Source organism: Platalea leucorodia, assembly GCF_965183815.1.
Source record: "Platalea leucorodia genome assembly, chromosome: 1".
Taxonomy (NCBI): Eukaryota; Metazoa; Chordata; class Aves; order Pelecaniformes; family Threskiornithidae; genus Platalea; species Platalea leucorodia.
The window spans coordinates 11,421,215-11,445,982 of record NC_138823.1 but is presented as its reverse complement, the minus strand read 5'-3'; positions in this window follow the sequence as shown (position 1 = coordinate 11,445,982).

The window sequence follows — 24,768 nt, the reverse complement described above, 5'->3', positions numbered from 1 at the left end:
TCCCATCAGCATGTTCAGCCCTCGTGCCAGTGACAGGGGTGTTTTCTCGTTAAAAATAGGCCACAGACAATGCCACTTCCCGAGAACTGTGATTTATCATTTAATAACAAGTGGTTACTCATTTCCTTTGGAAAACTTTCTGGAAGTGTTATTTTGCTTTCTCCCCTTGCTTCCTTTTTTTTTAATTTCCTTCAAAGCCCTGCATTACTCTTCAGAGCCACTGTGTCTGTTAAATGAAGTGTTCCTCTTTCAAGTGGAAATCATATTTATGATTTAAAGATTATGAAAAAACAAGTCTTAACCCTTTGGGCGTGAGCTTTTCTTTGTAAGCTCCTGCAGCCCTGAAGTCCTAGCTCAGCCAAGGGAAACAGCAACGGAGAGACAGCTGGGTAGGTGAGACTTGAAGAAAAACGGTGATGCTGATCCTGAATGTGGAATGGGTGATCTGCTTGATCTGACTTTAAAGAAAATTTCAAATAGTTGCAGAACTCATATCGTCTGAGTTGCTAGCTCTTAACTGTGATACCTCCTGGTGTAGCATGTTCTCCTGAAGGATGTGTAGGGCTTGCAAAACCACTAGGCAAACTGATACCAAGTCTGGTATTTGAGTGACTTTACCAAAGAAAGTGCTGAAGGCTGTTGAGTAGTTCTTGAGGAAATCCCGACAGCTTGATAAACAAACTCGGGAAATATGCTGAAGATGAAATCATCATAAGTGGGTACTCAAGAAGCTAAAAGAAATGGTTTGCTGTTGGATCAGGAAGGCATTTTGAGGGTCAGGAGCAGATTAGATGGTAGGCTGCAGAGGATACAGAAGATGAAATGCAACCAGAGACATTGCAGGTGCTTTAGGCGATAGCATCTTCCCTTACAGTTGTCTTAATGAGCTGCAGGGGTGGTTTGAAGACAAGAAAAATAAATTCAATAAGGACAAGTGCAAAACAGTGCTCTTGGAAATCAGATGCACATACCCAAAATGAGCAGTAACAGGTTAACTGCAGAAAGGCATCTGGGAGCTGCAGTGAATTACAAGCTGGTTGTGAATTGGCAGTTGGATACTGTTACAAGAAAGGCAGATCTTGAATAGCCCACAGAAAAATGGCAAAGGTAGTAATTCAATATCAGTTGTCATATAAAACCTCGCTTGAAATACAGCATCCAGTCTCAGCCCCTCTTATTTTTAATATGAAAGCAGACGGCTTGGGAAGATGAAGCTTCTGTTTGGGAAACTTCACTTATGAGGAATAGCTGGAAGATTTGCATATGTTAAACCTAGGAAAAAAAAAGCCAACCCACAGGTGTCAGGCCATGGTTTGATGGGATGCTGTCTTCAGCAGTAATTTTGGAGTCAGGTATCTCTGCTCTCCTGGTGTTGGCTGTACCGGGGCTCATCATGTGGCCAGTTGTGTGGCCACAACCTAAACATCCACACTGTGACCTGGGACAAGGAGCTTCTGTGTATAAGTATAGTGTAGAAAAAGCTGAAAAGTGTCCCCGAAATTATTTCAAAGTATGGCTACGCAGTTTTGGCCAGGCAACAGATGGCATGCAGGAGGAGGGCAGGGAGAGGAGAGGTGGTTGAGGACCTGGTAGAGTTGAGACCTGAAGGGAACGCAGCAGATTCGAGACACCCAGGAAGGTGACGTGAGGAGTGCAGCACCTGATGTCTCTCCATGTCTGAGCACAGGACTAGAAGAAAATTGCGTACAGGGAAGTGCTTCTCTGGATGCTGTCTCCAGTGCATCATCTCCGTCGTGCCTGGTAGCAGCAGGGTAGGCTGGCATTTCTCAAAGCATAGGTTCCAGCTCCTGGTGGTAGTGGTGAAGGAGAATGAGTGATGCTGGAGCTGGCCCAAAAAGCATTAGAAACCGCTTTGTTAGCAGCACAGCAGCCCTTCCCGGCTGGTGGGGCGAGCGGTGCTCGTCGCTGGGAACTGCAGCCGAGTCCTGCTTCCTTCTTGGCAGAGCTGTGCCGGTGTTGCCTTGGAGAGCGGCATGAAGACAAACAAGCCAAGAGAGGGTTTGGGGCTGGGTGGCTGTTTGAAGTCCCTTCTGGCCCAGTGTTTCTGCAGTTGGATTTTGGCATGGCTTCTGCCCCCATCAGTCCTGCTGAGGCCGAGTATCCCAACACCTCCCGCTATTCTGAATCCAAATTTCCAACATTACTGCATTGCACTTGGTTTTTCAGCTCTTGGGAGTAGTTTGGTTGACCACAAATTGGTCACTCTGTGCTGTGATGCAAGCTGATGATTTCCTTCCCTGCAGATGCTAAACCAAATACCCCTGCAACTGCTGTCTGACGGTGATGTTACTCGGCTGGTGTTTGCAGCCGGTGGGAATGCTCTGGAGCCATGCAAGCCTAGATGATTCAAGCTGATACTTATGCTTATGACTGAATGCTAAATGCCTGGTCTGTTCTGCCCTACCAGCTGTACCCCCCAGGGAAAAGAGGGATTTTACTGCAAGAAGAAAGGGTATTCTGGTATTGGTTGGTTGATAATAAGAATGCATAGCATCAAAGCTGAAACAGTGTGTGCTGGGTTTTAAAATCACAGGAGGATATAAAAGTGCCTTGAAGAGGAAGATCATAGATAGGCAGACCTACTGGATACGCCTGGTCTTTTGTTGTAGGCTGAAGAGCTTTCCCCTGTGGTTTGCAGGGTTCCCTTGCCTTGCTGCATCCCTGCACAGCGCAGAGCACAGTGTCTGTGCCTGCTGTCTTAGAGGATGTAGGTGTGAGCCTTGCTAAGAAGATTTAGGCTTCAGTTCTAGCTATGTCAATGCTAAAATTCACCTAAAAAAAAAAAAAAAAATGCTTGCTATGCTTGCTTGTGACATGCGTGACATGCTGGCGCTGAATCTGACTTGTGTTGATCTAGGTTGCTTAAAAAATAAAAGCAGCATGGTAATTTGTCTTAAAAAGGGTACAGAGAAAGTAAAGAAGAAAACAAGCAATTTGCTATTCATTGCCTTGTCAAGGCTAACAGGCTGGGGCTTATACTGGGAAGAAGTCAAATCCTCAGGCAGTTCCTATGCACCACAAAATATGAAAAGGAGTGACCACCAAATGAAGTTTGCTGGATGGCAAGCTTGTGGCAGGACTGCTGATAGCGGAGCTTCAGAGCTCTTCAGTACGGTCAGTCAAGTTGTAGTGGCATCTCGGGGACGTGTCTTTGGGCATGTGGGAAACCCACCTTCTGCAAAACGCAGTGTGTGGTTTGGGCGATGCTTAAGGTCTTTATTTGCTTGAATGCTCAGAAGGGGCAGGGAGAGCCTCAAGCAGTGGGTGTGAACTTTCTTTTTCTGTGGCTACTTCCAATTTTGCGCTTCTGGAGCGTGCAGAATAATGTCTCTGGGCTTGTGGTGTCTATTCCTCCGTTCGCTTCTGCTCACTTTCCTTCGGCTGCTTGCTTCTGCAGCCACCTGATGGATTTTGGACTAGGATTGCCTTCTGCTCCTTTTCCTACCTTTTACCTTCCTCAGTGCTGTTACTTCCCAAAATGAGAGCAAAGGAGAATAAGCACCTGGAGGGTGCTGAGCCCAGCTCCGAGGTGGTGATGGGGGGCTGGGGGGGAGTGCACTGGCCTTGAGATGGGGGGCAGGCTCACTGCTTGCAGAGCTGCTGCGGGGAGCCTCTATCCCGCTGGTCACCCTTCTCATGCACGGGCATGCTATTTGCTAGCATCACCCTTGCCCTGCATTTTCTGGGTGTTTCTCTGTGCAATAGCATGTGCGTCATATTAAAAAAAATAAAATAAAATAAAATGGAACTAGCAGGAGCTGTGAGGCTTCTGGGTTGGGTTGGGTCATTGCCTCTGCCCGGCCAGCCCAGTGAGAAGAAACTCTTCTTGCGGAGACGGAGTCCTCCAGCAAACAGCGCAGCCTGCGAGCAGCCGGCCCGGGCGCCTCAGAGCAGCACCAGCTCCCGCTCTGCGCCAAGCCTTGCTCTGCCTATGCACCGCCGCGGCTGCGAGTCCTGCTCCCGGTGCTCACGTGGGGACCTCGCTTGGGGATGTCTCTGGAGGACAGGGTCGGGACACCCTGGCATGCTGCCGTGCTTGTATTAATGAGTTTGTGGGGTAGTCCTGATGGCTGGCTGCATCTACTGAAATCTCTGGCCACACGCAGCCCTTTTGGCCAGCTCTTGCAAGTGTCAGGGTTGTTGCTGGCTCCACTAACCTGTTGGTGCATTTTGGCTCCTCTCTGGTGCTCCCTGTGTTTTGGCTCCCTCCTTTTGTAGATTTGCACCCCATAATCATTATTAGCAGCATGTTTTAGCAGGGCTCCCACGGGTGTGTGCGCTCTTCCTCTCTCTGCTTGGGCTTAAAAAGCCACATGGAAGAGTCTGCTCATGCTTGGTCCAGGGGAGATCCCACGTCTGCATCTGTCCTTCCACCCGCCACATCTAATGGGCAGAGGGATGTGTCGGAGGAGAGGAGCTGGGTGCGAATGTGTACCCGTGTTTCCTTCTCACGTTACCCTCCACCTGCACTGTGGGTGGAGAAGAGCCATTACAGTTTCACCTCTGGCCAGCCCTGGCCGATGGCAGCAGTGGTGGTGGGGCACATGAGCCTGAGGAAGTGCCTGTGCTTGGAGCCACCATGGCTGAGGAGCCCTCGAGCTCTTTGGGGGAAACTGGTGGTTAAAGCAGCATTTTGTGCTTCGATTCAGATGAAAGAGGGGGTCTCGTGTTAACTGACAGAAGGTTCACTTTGGGAGTGTGGAGGTGGAAGGGGCTGGTGGTGGTCCAAGCTATGTGTTTCACAGCCGCCCATCAGCGGGTACCAAGTAGGTTTCCCCTGATCCAGGCAGGAAAGCTGCTCATCTTGGGGCAGCATCCATCCTGCTTAACGACCATCTGTCTCGCCTCTGCCTGCCTGCTCCAAAGATCATTCCCAGAGGCCGATCTGGAAGCATAGCGATGGCAGGAGGAGTAGGATGCAGGACCCCAGCGTGGGACTCATCTGGTACCCATGGAGAGATGTTTCATGTTGTTCTTCCCTCGATGTGTTTGTCCCAGGGCTGTTGGTGCTGCAGCATGTGCTGAGCAGGTGGATACCTAACAGCATTTGTACCCGAGTGGATCATCCATCCCCTGGTCGCTTCTGCTGTGAAAGCCTCTCTCAGGCAGGTTCAGCGCCTCGCCTGTGCAGTACCATGTCGGGCGTCCCCACTGCGGAGATCTCTGTGTCACCCTCCCGGGATGGATGCTTGTGCGTGCAGGTCTGCCCTGGCTTTGCTTTCACCTGCTCATCTCCCAGCATGCTTGCTTGGGGCAAGGCATCAGTGTGCTGAAAGCGGGGAGCCTCTGCCGGTGAGCACCAAACGGTGATGGACCAGGCACTGCTCTTCGCTCCGTCTCCCTCGCCCCCTTCCTGACCCCAGTTTTCCGCTCACCTCCCTCCAGCTCTGCAGCTGGGGGCTGCCAGTGACCATCCCCACGGTGCAGCCTTGCCCTGGCACCTTCCTCCGCTCTTACCCCCTGCTTTTCCCTCCTTCTCCGGCTGCCGGGTTGCTCTAATCGACTTTGGCTCCTGTCCCAGGAACAGCCTCTCAACACACACAAACCAGGAAGGCTAAAATAACACTTTAAAATTGTTAAATAAATAGTGATCAGGCTCTGCTTAAATGGGAAACGCAGCTTAATTTGTTAAAGGTTTTTTTGTCCTCTCTCGGACGGGGGATTCGGCTGGGCGTGTGTGTGTGAAGCGTTTCTTGTAGCTTGCAATCTGTCTGTCGGGGCCCAAAGTGGGCAGAGAAGGGTTACGTGACTCTCAGTTACTAAACACTTAGAGTAAAAGTGTAGTCATCCTGAACCTCATCCAAAGAGCTTTAGTTTTTTTGGTTTTTTTTTTTTCCACTTTTTTCCCTCTCTCCCAGCAGGATGCTGCTGCGTCACTTGCATTCTTCACCCCGGCCGCCTTGTTGGGACGGCAGAAGTCCTCTGAGCCCGGCGGTAACTCTTTCCAGGCTGCCAGCAGTGGTCCAGGCACTTACATCCCTCTCCATTCCCTCTCCAAGAGCTTTGTGCACAGGGCAAGTGCATCCCCTCTCCCCCAGCAAAAGAGCAGCTGCCCGTGCAGGCAGAGGTGCCTGTCTTCCTGAAACCTGAAAACCACTCGTTTATCTCGTGCACTTTTTCAGATCTTGAGCAAAAATAGAATAGCAGTTATTGTCGTGTGAGAGAGTGCAGATGGGAAGCTCTAGGTAAGCATTTGGAAAACAACCAGGGAAAACGGCTATTGGCAAAGGCTCTGCTGATTGGGAGTGGGGATTGACTTGGGTAACAAAATGTGTGTGTCAGGGTGAGAAATGCATTTCTCAGGAAGGATGTGGGGAACTGGCCGCTTCCCAGCACACACCTCCCTCCTGGGGCTCATCCTGCGGGAACCTGGAGAGGTGGCACTGCGGCTGGTTGTCTTCTGTGCCTCGGTGCTGAATGGGTTGTCTTTGCCAGTTCCTGCTTTTTATTCTTTCTGTTATCTCTCAGAAGATGCTTCCCTGCCCGCCTGCCTACCCAGCCAGGTTCGGTGCATGTTGCCCCACTGCCCACGTGCAGAATACATTAGCGTGTCTTTCCCAGGCAGCTCCGAAGGTATCCCAAGGCTCAGTCCATTGGAAAGCAAGATGCTCTCCAAGATTCTGTTGGCAATCGCCTCTCTTAAGCACCACAAGGTGCCCCACTACATTATTTTAGCAAGGGAGGGATACAGAAATTGCTGTCGTGGCCGGGGCAGCGGTCGTTGCTGCCGACAGCAGAGCTCTGCGCTGGGGAAGGCTGGGCAGGCGTGTGAGCAGCGAAGCATCTGCACCCTGCAGAGCTGCGCACCGAGGATCGGGTTCTGCTGCTCTTTGCAAGTAAAAAAAGAGTAACAGCAAGTGGGTTTCTTTATAGGTCGTTAATTGTACAGTCAGCTCTCCCCTGGCTTTCAGAGGGACTGTCCCTGATGCAGAGTGATTTCCCTCCGGGCTCCACAGAGGCTTCGTAGCACAGGAGCAAGCGGGGCTCCCACTGGGTACCAAGGCATCCACACCGTCTGTGCAGAGCTGCAGGGATCCAGGTTTTTGGTTTCTCTGGGTTACCCCTTCCCCCTTGCCCTCCCTCACCCGTGGTGGGGGTGCGTGGGTCGCACCCGGGCTCACCTTTCTCCATGGCCCCTCGCTGCAGTACCCCGCGTTTGGGCAAGCGGTGCAGGAGATGCACCACTACACCAGGACCTGCTGCTCTATCAGGCTCCTCTCCTTTTTTATTTTTAGACTTTTTTTTTCTCCCAACCCACTGTTCTGAATAGTAGAAACTTGTCTGTGTTTTGGGAGACAGTTGTTTCTTATTAACTAGCAGAATGGGAAAAAATAACCCTTACTCCCCGTAGTGGGAATTGCACAAGTCAAAATTTTACATTTCCTTCTTCAGCTCCCAAATGCTGTTCATGTAAGGATGAGATGTGGGTCAGAGAGGGGCTTTGTCCTCCTGCCACACTAGCTGCGAGGACTGTCTGTCTGTCTGTCTGTCTGAATGCGTGATGAGAACAGAGTAACACTGCAGTTGTGGCCCGAGTGGGGATACCCAAAATTGACTTCAAAAGGAAAGGAAGGAGTTGTCTGAATACAACCTGCAAGCCTTTAATTCTTTGTGACAGTGATACCCTGAGCCTGGTTATCGCGAGCATCAGTGTTGCTGCAGTGATGGAAACAGCTGATTCTATATGGGAAGAGGAAGGTTTGATAGAAAGCATAATAATCTCTCTTAGATGTTTTAATTTTCCCCTTTTCATCCCAAACTGTAAGTGCAGAGCTTCCTTCGCTTTGAACGGGTCTTTTTATGTTGGCCTGCCCTTCAGATTGGATAGAATCATGTTTCTTCAATATATAAAATGAATCTGGCAGCCTGGTGTTGTACTTCAGCCTCCCAAAGAGACACGCAAGCATAAAGCAAGAAGATTCACTGCGTACTAAAATGCTCCACTTATTAAAAAAAATATAATAAAATCCTCTGTGAACATCCTGTTTCAACTCTGCAATAAAACTCACTGGTCAGTAAATGGTGGATCTCCTGTTCCCATGGAGAAAGGCAGTTGCAGACTTAAGAGCTTGCTGTGGGAAAGGGGAAAAAAAAAATAAATCAAAAAGATCCACTCTTGGTCTTGCAAACAAAGGTTGCCTTGGATGGCGGTCACATGTTGCAGTTCAGCTGATCTCGCTCATGCCAAAAGGGGAAAGATTTCTAGTACTTGCCTGAACCCCACTGAACTGGTTTAGGAAATTAATTAGAAGAAAAATATTAATCTTTTTTTTTTTCCTAGCTAGTTTTCTCTTAGGTCCAATTGCCCTGCATTGACTCACTAGGTCAGCGGGAGCTGGGACAGGACCACCTTCTTGATGATTTATGGCCACTATGTGAATTTAACTGCGATTTAAAATTGCACCATCAGCAAACGTCTTTTGGCTTTTCCCTGTTGAGGATGAAGGAGTCTCTCAGGTGCCCGAATCCAGGATGCCACTGAGCTTTGTAAATCATACCCAGTGGCTGAGTTGCATTGGGGCAGAAACACCTGAAAGAACATTTGGGGGTTAATTGCAACCCCCAGGCACATCAAATGAATTGATAACGTTGGTGTTGCTGGAAGCCTCACCGTGCATGTGTCTGTTTTCAGTGAATACTGTTGGCCAGGTCAAGCTTCTTCCCTCGGGTACACCCCTCTGTCTGCGCTGGGGGAGATGTTCAGGGGTCCACAGTACGGCTAGAGATCATGTGAAATTGCACAAAATCCACAGCTTTGACTTCACAGATTTGGTGTTTAGATAGGTATGTATGTTGCATGCATTATACATGGATTTTTGGGGTAAAGCCAGCGTAACAGGTTTAGCTCTCAGTCACGGGCAGTTTTCTCAGGGCTTAGGGCTTACTTCTAATCTTTATAAAGCTTATCAAGTCCCTGGGTTTCAGAGGGTACTTTCTCCAAGGGGTACAGTCTCAGCAGAGCCAGGTATTGAAATGCTTTCCAGGATTTTGTCACCTTGCCCATGTATGTGCTGGGTCTGGAGAGCTGCCGGGTTCACAGTCCTCGGGAGTGCTGCCCAGCTCAAGCTGGGCTCTCTGGTACGCCACATATCTTTAAGTACTTGGGGAAAAAGTCAAGTACTTTTAAGATCTCCAGACCTATTCACTTTGAATGGGTTGGTGGTTATTTTCCTTTTTTTTTTTTTTAAACTCAACATTACGGATTAGGGCTGCTGAATTAAAAAGAACGGGTGAAAATAATTTTTTATTTTTAAATTTTACAGTGAAAAAGCATATCTCTGTTTCTTGGATGAGGCAGAATTAAATACTTGCCACTTTCCAAGTTTCCCGTGCTCCCTTGTGGCATCGCACACTTTGTTCGCAGCACCCTGTGCTGGAGGTGAAAAGGTTTGCTGCATGTTCCCTTCGGGGCAATGTGGATTTCTCCTCAAAAACCTGGGTTCTAGCAACCGGTTTTATAAATGCCTAAAAAGTGAGGCTTGTACCTTATCTCTTGGGAGATCGTTGATGGATCCATTTCTCAGAAAGATATTTTATTCAGTCCTTTAATGCCATGCCACTCCCTTCATTCAGATGCCTGGAGTCTTTTATCACGTCTCCTCTTACTCATTGCTTAGCCAAGTTGGGCATATTTAGTTCTTTTAATCTTTCCTCGCAACTCAACTGTCTTTAATCATCCTTCTTGATGTCAGAGCGTTTGATGCCCACTTTTATGGCAAACAAGCGTAGGGGTTTTTTTTTGGTGTGCGTGTGAATCACTTGGGAAAGGTCCCGGGAGAGCAGCCGTAGCTCCGCAGCCGGTTGCCCGGGCTCACGCCTGGGTTCCTCAAAAGCTCCCTCGAACATCTCGGTGTGGGTGCCGGGTAAGATTTCTGGCTCACCTTGTACGCCATCAGACTTGGCACTCTCTGGGATTAATTAACATGTTTATTTGTCGGATGTGGGCAGCAACAACCCTTGCAAGATGTTTCATGGGTTGGGTTTCCAGGGGCAGATTCCTCTGGGCGTCCGCAGGAGGGTGCAGGTGCTGATGGTGTTTATGGAAAATGGGCCCAGAAAGGTTAACGTAACCTGCGTTTTCTTCCCGTACCCTCCAGCAATAAGAGTGAAATAGAGGTTTAATTTCCTTCTACAATCTCAAAAGCAAACCTTGGTGATCGGTTGTTTTTAGGTGCCTGTGCTGCAGGTCAGGGCAATGTGTGCTGCCGGGGATGGTGGCCCCCTCTTGCTGCTGGTATTGATGCTGTCTTTCTTGAGTAAAGTAACAGTCATTCACAACTTCTTAAGTCAGTGTGAATGTAAGGATTGCTGCTGGCTGTTAACAAACTCAGCACTGCATTGCCTTAGGGCAGGGTCTTCAAACTTGGCTCTCTGAAGTTGAGGGCCTCCTTTCCTGCATGGAGGTGTCCTGAATTCCCCCCCCAGGCCTCCTGGAAACCCATTATTTCAGTGGGAGCTCTTTCTCTGTTTCAGAAAGCCTGACTCAAGCATTTTCTTAAAATAGCCACGCTCAGATGCTGACACGAAGGGGTTAAGGCACCATATCTCCAGGTTTGCTGGGTCTGGGCCATTGCTGTGTAGCTTGGGGTGGCATCCCTGACACGGACTTTGAATTGCAGAGCGCTTGGCAGGGAGTTACAGGAGGCCGAAAGCCTGCCTGTCCCTCCCCCACCTCCTGTTCTGCAGGAATGCTCCTCATACTCTCCCAAATTTAGCAGTGCAAATGTGGCTGGGTTAAGTAGGCTGGGTGATGAGGCTGTTCTGATGGTAGTAAAGGTCTCCTTACCCTGCTCTGCCGCAAGCTCACGCTACGAGAGCGGCTGTGTGATACGACTGTGTGATATATGACTGCCCCAACAAGGGGTCCCGTGGCCTGGGAGGGGACAGAGGATAGGGATGTAGATGGTGGAAGAAAACAGACTGCTGGGACCACTACCCAGCATGGCACTGGGGACCTGAGCAACAGCCTGATGTCCCTCTGGCTGTCCTTTGCGACCCTCGGGCTGTAACATGGGGTGTCAGCAAAGCCTGGAGGTTGCTGCTAGGAAAAGCCCACATCCTCTTGGTGATGCTGCTGGGATGCTCTGGGTCACGGAGCAGGGGTCCACTGCCTCCACCCCTTTTTCCTCGCAGCTCTTGGCCAGCCCTGGGTGAGCACCAGAAGGGCATCTCTTCACCATCCCGAGCTCCCTGCTGCTCCTGGCTGTGTTTCCTCCCATTACTCTTCAGGAGCATTTGAGGGATTGCTTTAGAGCTAACAGTGAACATCACAGGAGGACCTTGTCATGCTTGCTTTGGTGCCCTGTTGCTGGGTCATCTTGGGTGTTCATGGGACAGGTCGTAGGGTTCCATCCCTGATGCTGGGCCGTTCGCTGCCACAGAGGAGCGTGCTGCCACCTTGGCTGCTTGCAGGGGGCTCCTGTCCCTCCCCCAATTTATATATCTATTTAAATAGATAATATATATTAAATATATATTAAAAATATTTAAATAGATATATAAGCTGCAATTTATATATGGTTTCTTTCCAGGGCAGCCTTATTTTGAAGAACTGAGGAAATGAAGCTTTTCAGTTGGAGGGAGGGGACAAGGTCGGGCTTGCTGACATTTCTTTTGTTGTAATGTCATATAGGTCTCGGTTGACTGCGAAAAGGAGAGAGGAGGAGCGTGTGGAGGGAGGTCAGATCCTGCCAGGGTTTCCTGGGAAAGGAGGTGAGTGGTGATGGCTTTCAGCACTTATAAGCGTGGAGATACAAACCCTCCTGGGCTTCCCTGCACCCCTTGGGGGAGACCTCTTCTGTTGAACCTGCAGGCTTTGTTTTTGTTACGGGTTTCCGTGTATTTTGCCTCTTCAGGGCTGATGGGATGATTGTAGACTGCTGACGTGCTCAGGGGTCTCAGAAGGGCTGGAGACTATCTTGAGTATACCGAGGTCTGTGCATCACACAGACCGTGTTTCTGGCTGTATTTGGGGTTCAGAGCAGGGGACTTTGCTTCTCTAGATTTAGAGACCTCTGCTGCGATTACCTGCAACTGAACCAGTCCCAAGCCTCCTTTTACAGTCACTGGAGGGAAATGGATATTTTTAGGAAGCACCTGACCCTGACCTGCTGTAGGCACCTGCATGGGATGAATCATTCCCTACAATACCTGCGACTCTGCACTGTCAGCACAGCTGGGATGGCTTGTTTGGATGTAGGGTCTGCAATGCATGTGTAATGGCTGCACCCTGCGTAGGAGGACTGGAGTTCAGGGTGCTTACTGGTGGCTTGGGATGTCCAAACCCACTGGATGAAAGCTTGGGCCTCTCCTAAGCCGCCCTTAAATTTTCTTCAAGGTTTGGACACAGCCTAAATCTGTGAGCTACTTGTCTAAGCCTGCTCTCAGCATGTATACACTCTGACTGGCAGCCTAAGTACGTTCCTGAAGGATAGGGTATCATCACCGAGGCAGTTTCAGTCCAACTGGGTCATCTCACACTGGCTGTAGCAGTCCCAGTGGGGACCAGTAAGATGACTCCAGCCCCAGGAGATGACTCCAGCCCCAGGAGCTGCTGCATGGAGAGCCCAGCGAGGCTGCTGGGGCTGCTCGCGAACCTCCTGGGAGCCAGCCCTGGAGCCACTCTGGCCTCTGGCTTTACAAGTAACACAGCTTATGGCTTTTCAGCCACAGGAAGGTTTGGAGCGAAGCTTACACTGTCCCTGTGGGAGACTGACACCTGTAGTGGGATCCTCTGCATTAAAACTTAGGTGTACAAGCTGTTGCACCTAAGCAGCTGCAACTCTGGAAGATTTTTGATATGCTTCTGTTTTTGCTGGTGCCCTCAATATGCTCTCAGAGGTGCAGCCTGTTGCCCTGTGTTAAGAAAGAAGAATTGATGTTGATGGTGCATCCTCAAGATTGTCACCTTAAATCATAGAATCATAGAATTGTTAAGGTTGGGAAGGACCTCTGAGATCACCGAGTTCAACCTGTTAACCTAACTGCGTGGTCCACCTCTAAACCATGTCCCTAAGCACCACATCCACATGTTTTTTGAATACTTCCAGGGACTGCGATTGCACCACTTCCCTGGGCAGTCTGTTCCAATGCCTAACCACTCTCTCCGTGAAGAAATTTTTCCTAATATCTAATCTAAATCTCCCCTGGCACAACTGGAGCCCATTTCCTCTTGTTCTATCACTTGTTACTTGCCCTTGTAAAAAGTCCCTCTCCAGCTTTCTTGTGCGCCCCCTTCATATACTGGAAGGCTGCTATAAGGTCTCCCTGGAGCCTTGTCTCTCAGCCTGTCCCACAGGAGAGGTGCTCCAGCCCTCTGATCATCTTTGTGGTCTTCCTCTGGACGCGCTCCAACAGGTTCACGTCCTTTTTATGCTGGGGGTCCCAGAGCTGGATGCAGTACCCTAGGTGGGGTCTCACCAGCGTGGAGCAGAGGGGCAGAATCACCTCCCTCGACCTGCTGGCCACGCTTCTTTTGATGCAGCCCAGGATACGGCTGGCCTTCTGGGCTGCAAGCACACATTGCCAGGTCATGTTGAGTTTCTCATCAACCAACACTCCCAAGTCCTTCTCCTCAGGGCTGCTCTCAATCCATTCTCTGCCCAGCCTGTCTTTGTGCTTGGGGTTGCCCTGACCCATCTGCAGGACCTTGCACTTGGCCTTGTTGAACTTCTTGAGGTTCACATGGGCCCACCTCTCCAGCCTGTCAAGGTCCTTTTGGATGGCATCCCTTCCCTCCGGTGTGTCGACCACACCACACAGCTTGGTGTCATCGGCAAACTTGCTGAGGGTGCACTCAATCCCATTGTCCATACATGTGGACTAATTCAGAAGAAGACAAATCTAGTGCTTTTAGCAGATTATTCCTGATTTACAATGGTTTATAGACAAAGAAAAGCCATGTTTTGTTCTGTTTTGTTTTGTTTTGTTTTAATACAGTTCATTTAAGTAAAAAATTAGGAACATTTAGGTACAGTTCATTTAGGTAAAATTAACAGTTGCTATCAGGGCTAAAAATGGGAGGGAAACTGTAAATCAGTAGAGCTGAACATATAGCCCTGAATCTTGAGCTAAAGTTTCTAATCCTAGGTTATGAATGATGCTTAGTATTTATAGAATTAAAAGGAATTTAGGTGCCAAACAGCTATTCTTTTCATGCTCCTGGTGTAATAGACTCCTATTTTTCTCTCATCAGAGCAGAGAGAGGAACTGATAATATGTCACTGGTTAATGAAAAGGTCTTGATAATGAATAATTTACTGTTCTTGGAGATGTTTATGAAAATTAAGTCTCACGAAGGATATAACTCTACAGCAGCTCGAGTGAATCAGAAAATACACTGGTCTAAGTAGTTTCAAAAATTGGCTCAGAGCAATGAGAACTTTCTTTCTGGGTGACCGTTTGTTTTAACATAGCTAAAGGCTGTTGTTCGTGTTTATACTGAATATAATTGAGCTAAACAGCACTAACATGATGACAGAGAGACGGACAAGACACCTCCATCACTGGGAAGGTAAAACATGCTTAAGAATTCACAAGTTCACACTAAAGATTTCCAAAGATACCTAGAGATTTTGGAGGCTTTGTTTACTGAGCACTCCACTTACTTACAGGAAAAGCAGTTGCAGGAAAAGCCAAGTTGCCCTTCACTTTTCAGGAAAAGTAGACCCTTGAGGATCAGGCCTATTCAAGATGTGTTAAACTGGAACTCCAGTTAGGTGCTGAAAATAGCCATATGTTTTTGGAAGCACTTAGCTTGGACAGAGGTGGGTCAAATGGAAAGCATGCTAGCCAACAGGGCAGATATGTCTTGGCACTGATAACTATTGCTGTGTGCCTGCCCAGAAGTGGGAGACTGCAAGCCTGTGGTGACCAAAAAAGCAGGGAGGTGGTGATGGAGAGAGTGAGAAGCAGCCCAGGAACGAATCAAGGAACGAATCAAGGAACGAATCAAGGAACGAATATAATTTGCTGCAGTACATCACTCTTGTTTAGTTTTAAGTGGGCAAAGAGAATGTGTGTGTGTGTGTGTGTTTCTTTATATTATATAGAGTTTCTTCTATGGTTTACTTTACTGTTAGTGTTTCTGTGTTACTAGTCATCAGTATTTTTACTGCAGCCTTGCAGCCTTGGAGAGAGGAAACGCTCCCTTTTATGGTGAGGGAAACACTGTCACGGTGAAATTGTGTGGTCACTGCCTTTATCCTGAGCCCTGGCCGCGTCCAAGTGAGGGACACATATGTCTTCTGCCTTCCATCTGTCTACCTTTGGGACCAGAAGATGTTGCAGGGACTCATGGTGCCCTTGGGTTCGATGCTTGCTTCTGCCACTGGTCTCTTTGCTCTCAGGTCATACCTTGATTCTCCATCCAGAGAATAGGGATAAACTGAATCGTTGGAGTTGTGGTGATGATTATGTTAAGGACAAGCCATGTTACAGAAGATCCTAGTGCTGTGTCTAAGCAGGGGTGATGCTTTCTGCAGTATCAGTGGTTCCCAGCGAAGAGCCTCATTTTGACTTGGCTGCTGGCCGTCTGGCTGGCTTTTCCACGACAAAGTTCACTCCAGCTGGCTTCCCTTCTCCATGCCTCCTTCTTTGGAAGGATCTTTGTGCCAGGCTGACACCTCAGACGTCAGCGAGAGTGTTCGGGGCTCAGAGATGCGGAGCCACCAAGCCCATGACCTGGTGTGAGGCTCTCTGCTTTCCTTGGGTTTGGTTTTCTGGGATGCTTTGGGATTCTGGGATGCATTAAGCAGGGGAATGTGCTCATTTCCATCTTGGCCAAGATAAAATGAGCAGCCTGTCTGAAGTGAGGAGGGTTTTGCAAGTCTCAGTGACACCAGCTAAATATTCGGCAGGGGTGTGAATTGGGGCTGGGTGGAGAAGGAGGTTTTTTATCTGCTTCCCGGCAGCTAAAAGCAGGTGCTCAGTCAACCAGGAGTTGCCCTAAAGGCAGAGAATAAGGATGCAAATGACCTGTGAAACATAAAAGGAACCATCCGAATGCCCCTTTCTGCCAGTAAGGAAGTTTACCTCCACCCTGGGTAATTTGCGTGAGGCAAGTTGATCGGCCCTGAGAAAAGGCAGTTGGGTCCAACATGACAAGATGACTCTGTCAAGCCTAAGGATCTTGCAAAGAGGCAAAAATGGGGCAAATCCCAGAGACCAGGCCAGGAGATATGTGTTGCTAAAGAAACAGGAAAGGTTGGGGTGAGCAGGGTGCTCAGGCACCAGCAGCATTTTTGGCAGTAATTGCTGACGGTGGCTAGCTGGCACCTGGGAGGTCCCTGCAAGGAAGCTTCCTCCAGGTTTCGCAATAGTTCAGCTAGATCAGCGCTGATCACCGGTATAGGATTGTGCACAGCAGCTTAAAACCTTCTTTGATCAATGCAATCTGAGGAGCACTGGGTTAGCAGAGCTTGCTGAGCTAAACTGTTGCAAGCACGACATCAGACTGGTTAGTTTAAACCTACTTGGAAGGGCTTTCACGCTGTGCTTTGCCTCCTATTTGATGCAGCAGCAGTACACAAATCTAACCAGCTGCTGCAGCTCAAGGGGTAACTGGTTAAGCAGTGGCATCCCCTAGCTTGAAACCATGGTGGATTTAGGACCCTTCTCAGCCAGCATGGTGATGCTGAGCACGGTGGGGAGCAGTGCTGTTGGTCTTCCTGTGCTGCCCCGATTCTGCTACAGCCAAATTTTACACCCAACTGGGGCTTTCAATGCAGTTAATATTTTTGCTGTGATTTGGACCTGCACACGTGTCCCATCGGGTGCTGTCAGCTCAGCCGTGGCCACAGATGGCTGATCCCCCCGTCTCTTGCCTGTGCTCTCCTGCGGTGCGACGTGTCCCGCTTCAGTTTATTGATAGTTTTACTAATTTTCCCAGTGTTAATGAGCACTTCCTCAGCACCCCCCAAAGCCAAGACGCTGACTTTCACCACAAGGGTTAAATGCTTATTTATTTTGTGGGCTGCTCCTCCCTCTTTCTGATTTCACTTGATATGTGCAGGATGTGATGATAAAATCCGTTTGAGCTGTCTCCTATTTCAGGCATTTTTACTTTAAAGTAGCCACGTAGGGTGATGAGCGTGTGCATGGATGCCTGGATGGGGAGGTGGGGAGGGAGCAGCAGGCTGGGCATCCCCACATGCTCTGCAGGCTCCATCCGCGCCCCTGTGGGCACCCAGACTTTGGTCAAAGGTTTCGAGGCGTTACATCCTCTCAGAGCCGTTGCTATAAATCTGGAAAAAAATAAATGGTGACATTGTTCAGGCTGGTCTTCCCTCAGCTCCTTGCATTTTCCTCTTCAGAATTCAGCTGCTCCTCATCAGCAGCTCCCAGCATTGTCTGGGCCACCCGCCGACTTGCCACGTTCAGTGGTTGCACGTGTCTGTGCCTAGAGAGAGTACAGTATCGGTACAGATTCGTACAGTCTCCTTTGCAAATTGCATGGTGGATATGGCTGCGTGGGTCTCGTGTGTTTGTGAGGAGTGTCCAGTAGCAAACTTCATATATTTACTTGAACCAGGTGTTTTCTGGTCTTTTTTTTTTTTTAGGTTTTGCATCAATGGGTTGTTCAGTTCTGCTGCTTCCTATTAAAGTTAACAGTGTCTCTGGATGGTTAAATCACACGCATATAAAAAGCTGCTCTCAGAGGTGGTTTGTATCATCTGTATGTTTTTCTTGAGTGTCTTCTCACCCCCCCCATACCTTTGCCTTCCTCACCATGCACAGAGCTGCCCTGACTTTGGTGTCACCCCACGGTGTGCACTGAGTTTCCTGGGAGGCTTGGGGGCGTAACAAGGGGAGTTGAGGGAGATCATCCAGATGTGGTCCACAGTGGGGACCTGAGGGCAACGAAGCTGGGAGTGAGCAGGGAAGTCCCGAGGGAGCAGCCAGGCCATCAGCATCTCCTACAGCACAGCAGGACCCAAGGGAGAGCCCCCGAAATGCTGGCCAGGATGGACTGCTGGAGGTCTCTAGTGCCACCAGCACTGGAGGATGGCAGCCAGCACCTCCAGGGATGGAGATGTCCCCACCTCTCCAGGTGACCCCTTTCATCACTGTACCACTGAAAGCTCATAGGAAAGCTTTCCCCAGTGCCCTACATGATCCTCCTAGGCCACAACTTGTGGATGCTGCCCTTTGTTGTATAGTCTGCTGTCTTGGCTGTGATGGGGTGGATGTTGAAGGGGTTGGGAGGAGACAGGGAGGGGTCTTCTCTAGGACACTTGTGGGCAACAAATGATGGCAGGGGTGGGCAGCGAATGCATCTGCAATGTGTCCTTTAGGAGATGTTGTCCTCATGGGGATGTTTTTCCTTAATAAATTTGACCCCTTTGCAGAAAACCATGTTCATTTTCTGAATCATGAAGCTGCGTGTTGAAAACCAATGATGTGGAGCAAAGGGGGCCAAGAAAGATTAATTATTAAACCTGGGGTGTATTCTGTTAACCTCGGAGTGCTCTGGGGGGTAATGTTTCTTAATGATAACCCTCAGCCGTAACTGCCTGCTCTGTTGCAACCTGCAGCCAGATTGCTGTTGGCTTTGAAAAGGTGGCATGCTGGCTGGAGCCAAGAGGCTTGACGGGTCCATGTTGATGGGGCTGGCGGGTGCATGGTGCCAATGCACCTTCAGGAAGGGCGGATTAAAAACCGGATGGCAAAACTCATGAACCAAACTGCTGAACAGTTGCATGTGTTAGGCTCGGACTTTTTTTTCTTTTGTTCAAGTGTGTTTGCCTGAATTTGTCAACTGGATTCCCAAAACAAGAGGACCTGAGAGGTCTTTAACAACAAGGAGGAAAGGGCCACCATTGTGAGAGGGGGTTTATTGCTTCAGGCAGGCATGCTGGGAGCTGCTGACTTGGAACGAGATGGGTGGTGGTTTTCCATCTTGTCATTCCTTGTGGTCACGACAGGGAGAGCTGATGTTCCTGCAAATTGGCCGTGCGTAGTGACATGCCAGGAATACCTCGTTACTGGGTTGCATCCTTCCGTGGGAAGGCATCAGATATACATTGTGATGGGGATTAACTCATTAGGCCTTACTGTATAGATAATGCTTTACAAATTATCTTTTCCTTGGAAGATTTCCTATCCGGGCATAGTCCCAAAGAGCATAAAGTGGATTGTTCTGGCTATTTTATGTTACTCCCAAATGTGTTGGTATTTTGGATAAACAGCAGAAGCTGCAACCCTTTCCCTGTGCTCTTGCCCATGGGGATGCTGCTGGTGAGGGCAGGGCTGCCGGACAGTTGGGCCGAACCAGATGGGAATGGGGCAGAACAGGCATTCCTTACGTCCGACTGCTGGGAAGTTGTGTACCGCATAGGTTATCCAGGAGGAGATGCCTTGGCGGTGGGGGAAAATGGATTGTCTTGCTGAATTGAATTTTCATATTTCTGTGACAGTTGTGCTAAAAAAAAAAACTTGATGCTTCTTGGGATTCATTTTTTTGTGTTTTCTGAGAGCACAAATGAAGGCTTTTAAAGCAGTTTCATTTTCCAAAAGGGGAAAGAGCCCAAGCTTGAGCGTGGGGCACCCCGGTCCTGGTGTTGCCACATACTTCCAGTGTGACCTTGGACAGGTCACACAGCCGGACCAAAAGTGTCCAGAAGTGTGACTTGGCAGCCAACATGCTGGGCCACTTGGAGATGTTGTACCGGCATGACTGTGCTAGTTGGAGCTGGTACTTGGTGGGCTTCACTGCTCCTGAATGGCTGTGGGTAGAAGTCAGGTGAGTTTAGGTGAGAAGTCTAAAAAAAATCTGATTTCTAAGGTAAGCTCCACTTACATTCAGTGGAAAGAGGGGGAACAAATGATGCTTTGGAGCAGCCTGTTCCTCCATGGACCATGGCAAATTTCCAGACAGTTGGCTTACATTAGGTGCCTAACTTCTCGACAGCTAAGGTTACGAAGAGAGCAGTCCCACCTTTTCATTTCTTGAGGTCTCTGTTGCTTGTATGTAAAATGAGTTTAATATTAAGTCCTTGTTTCCCTGAAACAGAGGATAAATATAAAATTTGGAGCTGCTGCCTGGCTACAGCAGCAGATGGGTGACTGCGTTTGGGATAACAGGCTGATCTTGGCCATGGGCAGCATCTTTGAAACTGCCAGCATGCCAAGGGTTAATGAACACGGTTGGGTTTCTCCTGATGAACTGATGCGTTAAGGCTTTGAAAGCAATTTTACTGCCGCACGCCACCACAAACCTTTTTATTTAAGATGTTCCTTTCATGAAGCTTCAAATAGCACCCATGTTGGACTGAAATCAAAATCTCCAGGAGAGATTAGGACAATTTCACTTGAGGTTTCTGTTGTGGTCGCTTGCAGGAGAAAAAAAGAGGGTAAGATAACCAAGGTCAGCACCTCACTTCAAGCTGCCAGTAGAACTCCTCTGGGGGAGAGAAGGATTGAGTTACTCCACGCCTGTAATTCATCCCTCGTGCCCACAACCAGATAATCCAGCCAAACAGCGGCGGAAAGGATGGGAAAGTTAGGAAAACTTTTTGCTGTAAGCTGAGCTGGGCAAATGATGCTCAGAGCCGTCTCAGGCACAGATTTCTCTTTGGAAAGTGCTGGGGAGGGATTTTACCCAAGGTTTTGCAGTAAAAGTCCTGATGTCCATAAAGTGTGGAGTAGAGCGTGCCTCTTCAGGTGCACCGTGCTTGCCCCTGGTGTTAACAGTTTCCGGGGGTACTGATTCTGATTATGTTTTGCACTCATTATTGCTTAATATAAGTATTGTCTTTATTTGAATTTCATTAATATTGTTTAATATTGTAGTATCCTTTATTACAGATAAGTACTACCTTGTATTTACCTTACCTTTCTAGAGGAATTGTTAAATGCTTTCCAGCCCTGGGATGCTTGTGTGCCCCCTTTGATGCCCTTAGGCATATTATCCAATTGTGATAAAAACCTTCCAACCCATTTTCCTTCATTTTCAGCCTCATTTTGCACCGTAACTTGATTTTTGTGAAGCCATTGAGCTAACTACAGTATTACTCTAGTGTTATTTATATGCGTTTGACATTATTGACATTTTTGCCTTATCTGGGTTAAGTCTCAAGGATAGCATCCTGCCATTGCCTGCCAACTTTACTTTTTGTCTAGTTGATGTTGGAGTAGCCTTCAAGGAATGGATTTTGCAAAGTTATTTCTGAGGTTCTGCTGATTTTTGCCGTGTCAGGGCTGCGTGATTTTAAGAAAATTGCATTTCAGCAGCAGGCTGGCTTACACAGCACACTGGTGTACTCCGTGATGCCAAGGAAATAATTTGCTTCAGCATGCAATCCTTGTTTTTCCTGGGATATCTCCCATGGACCTTCTGGCTGATTTTTCCTTCGTGAGATCTGACTTGATCATCGTCTGTTGTGGTATGTAGGGGTCCAAGCCAAGAATATCCACTATTTTTGAAATGTGATCATTACTGTTCAAAATAGGCTTTTTTTCCATGATCTTATAAGATTTTGCCACTTCTCTAATAAGCTAATTTTATCCCTGCTTTGGCATCTGTGCTCCTTGGTGTTATTTTGGTGTGTACTTTATATATATCTTATATATAGCTCTGTGCGCGTATGTGTTACTGTTATGTGATTTATATACAGCCTGTCTTGCCTGCTCTGTCACGAGGCAATCATTCTCACTTTTGTGGGGGGATCTTGGGTCAGATGTGTTGGGTCCAACCAGTCCATTGCGAGACCTCTCTGCGACTTGTCCCAGTTCTCTTCCCTTCATCCCCAAATAAGACCAGTGCTCCACCTGGGTAAGAGAAGACACAAACCAACCAGCACCATTTCAGTTGCCTGTAGGTGAGGGGTGTGTGGGCTTTGTAGCTGCTAGGTGGAAGCCCCCAAATCTCCGAGTTACAGATGCATGTATTGGGAAAATGGCTTTAAAAATGGGGATAAAACTGCCCTGAAAGAGGAGGAGAAACATGCTGGACTGTGACTGGGGTGCCTGCAGCTTCATGGGCATGGATGAAGGCCGGAGGCAGCAACTGGGGCAGAGTGTGTGGTGGTGGATGGAGGAGAAGATCATGGGGAGGAACTCTACACTGGATGGAAAACTCAAAAAGAAAATCTTGATTTGGATATGGAGATCATTAATAGGGGCAAGCTGGTTCCCCCAGCTGGTTGTTTCTTACACACCTTACTTTGCTGCTTTGCTTTCCTTATGTGCCTGCTAACTTAATGAACTTAATAACAGGGTTAGAAGGGCTCCGACAGTGCCAGCATGCTTTTGGGGCAGAAGAGGAGCTGGAATTAACCACGGGTCGAGTCACGGAAGAAAAGTGGAGCCTCATGGTCAACTCCAACCTGAGAGAGCTTGTGGAGCAAGATGCCCACTTAATGCACCCATCTTTTGGTCCTGCTTGGAAGAGGACATTCTCGTTGAATGGACACTCATGGCCTTTATTATGGTGGCATCTCCTTAAGGCCTCCGCATGATCATGATGGTATCTACCAAGGAGGTGGAGACCTGTTCTGTTGTGACTGTGTTTTACATATTTGCCTAATGTGAATCACAGTCCAGCTGAGTTGTGATGGGCTTTGTTGTAGGCAAATAAAGGTTTCCAAGAAGCTCTGGAGTTTCTAGATTGATGACCTGAAAACAAGCGCATAAAAACGTGTGTGGTGTAGAGTGGAGAGGATGTTTTTTTCCTTTGAGACGGTTGGGTTTTTGCTAGAGGAGGATACGAGGCTGAAGTTATTAGAGGTAAATGCGCCATGGACCTTGACTGCCAGTTTTGAGGTTGGTAGCTGAGGCAGGCATTACACCAGAGCAGGGCGTGGCCACCTCCAACAAGGGTCTCGGTGGGTCTGGTATGACAGGGTAGGCTGTAAATTGGATTTCAGCTCGATTTTACATCAGATTGCTGGGCTGAAGGAAGAGGCAGCTCTTGGTCTGAGGAGCACCGCAGCTTGCCACTGGCAGGCCGTCACTCTGATCAGCACTGGTGGTCTTCCCTCCTCTCTGCTGGGGTTGCTACTGGTTGTTGGATTAAAAATACCATTTTTCTGCAAAAGAGGAGACCTTACAGTTTGATAGAGGCCACAAAAATGTTAAAATGTTGAGCCTGAGTTTTGTCACTAAATGTCATCTTCAGTTGGTGAGAGCTCTGAAGATGGAAAAGTTTTGTCAGTGTAAAATTACTGAAGGAGGGAAAACACTCAACATGATTAGCTTAATATTCACTCAAGCCATAGGGAGTTTAGGATGGGTCAGTGAGTGTATTGGCATAAGCAAGCCTCTGGAAATCAGTGTGGGTCGTAATCAGCCCAAGGGGGTTTTTCCCAGATTGGACCTTAGGTTCTCTGAGCGAGGCAGGTTGAATGTCGCTGCCTCTGCAAGAAGGCTCTGGCTGACACTGTGGCAACAACACTTGATAATATGTATTATTCCCTTCACAGACAAAGCTAGAACAAGAAAAATGTCTTGTGTCAACCTGGCTTTTGAAATACAAATGAGTAAGACCAACCTCACTTGTAAATGTCATGGTGTGCTTTGTGCGCTCACTTTGTAATGTGGTTGCTTTTCTTTCCTGGTTAATACATTTTCAGGCTTTTGCTTCAAGTCAGGCTTCGACAAAAGGCAAAGAAGAGAGTCACTGTGCTGCATGTGGAGTCCCACAGGGCTGCTTCCCCACTGGGGAGCTGCACTGACCCTGGGTCAACCTGAAACCATCGGCACGGGCATTGTGCTCCTGTGAAAGTCCAGCTGATGCTGGAAGTACCTGCAGCCTCATTTTCTTACGTTGTCAAATTTGGGGGAACGGAGCGCAAAGGGGCACTGCTCAACTCTTCGGCTTGACAGCCTTGGCTTTTTCTTTATGCTGTAAGTCCTGCTCAGGGTCTTTTTGTGTCTCTCTGTCAGGTAGTGTGTACTTACTTGCTGAAACCCATTCCTCCTGTCGTAAGAATGGTTATCCTGTACTGGACCACCAGCAAGCGCCATGCGCGGCCAGCTGGGCAAGCTTGCTGCCAGCCAAAGTGCCGTGCTTGCTGAATCACCTTTGGGGTCAGCTCTTCACTGCCTTTTGCATGATGCAGTTTTGGGGTTTGCACTAACCCATGCAGCTTCTCTGTGGACTTCTTCCCCTCAAAACTGAATCATGAAGCATGTACAGAGCCAAGACTGGAATAGGATATGTTGCCTCTGCAGCAAAGCCGGTTACGGAAACTAATTGTGTTATTTTGGTTTATACCATGATGGGCTGACTGGTTTTGATGATGTTTCTGTTCTGTCTGTGATTAACCTGATGGCGACAGTAAAACAAAAAATAACATTAAAAGGGAATAAAAACCTCAGAATGATATTTTAGATGCCAGAGGATGCTCATCCTCAAAGCATAATTGTTTTAAACTAATTTGATGATTAGTTCAAGCCAGCTTTACAGACTCCTGTGTGAGCAATGGACATTTCTGTGGAGTTAATCAGAAATTACTGCAGTTTCTTTTACCATGAGCAAAAATAGCTCTCAGACTGAGGACAATGTGTAACAGCAATGACTGGATCTGTTGACTTAGCCAGAAATACGGAGCCAGTAAAAAAAAAAAAAAATAAAAAAGAAATCATCTGGAAATATCTCACAGGCCTCTGTGCTGAAAATCACTCTGGAGCTTTACTTGCAGCTGGTGAATAAAGTTGTTGAGAGGAGTAGCGGGAGTGCAGCAGTGCATGAGATGCTCTCTGGGTTCAGGTGAACCAGAGAAATGCTTTTTCTCCTCATCTCTTGGT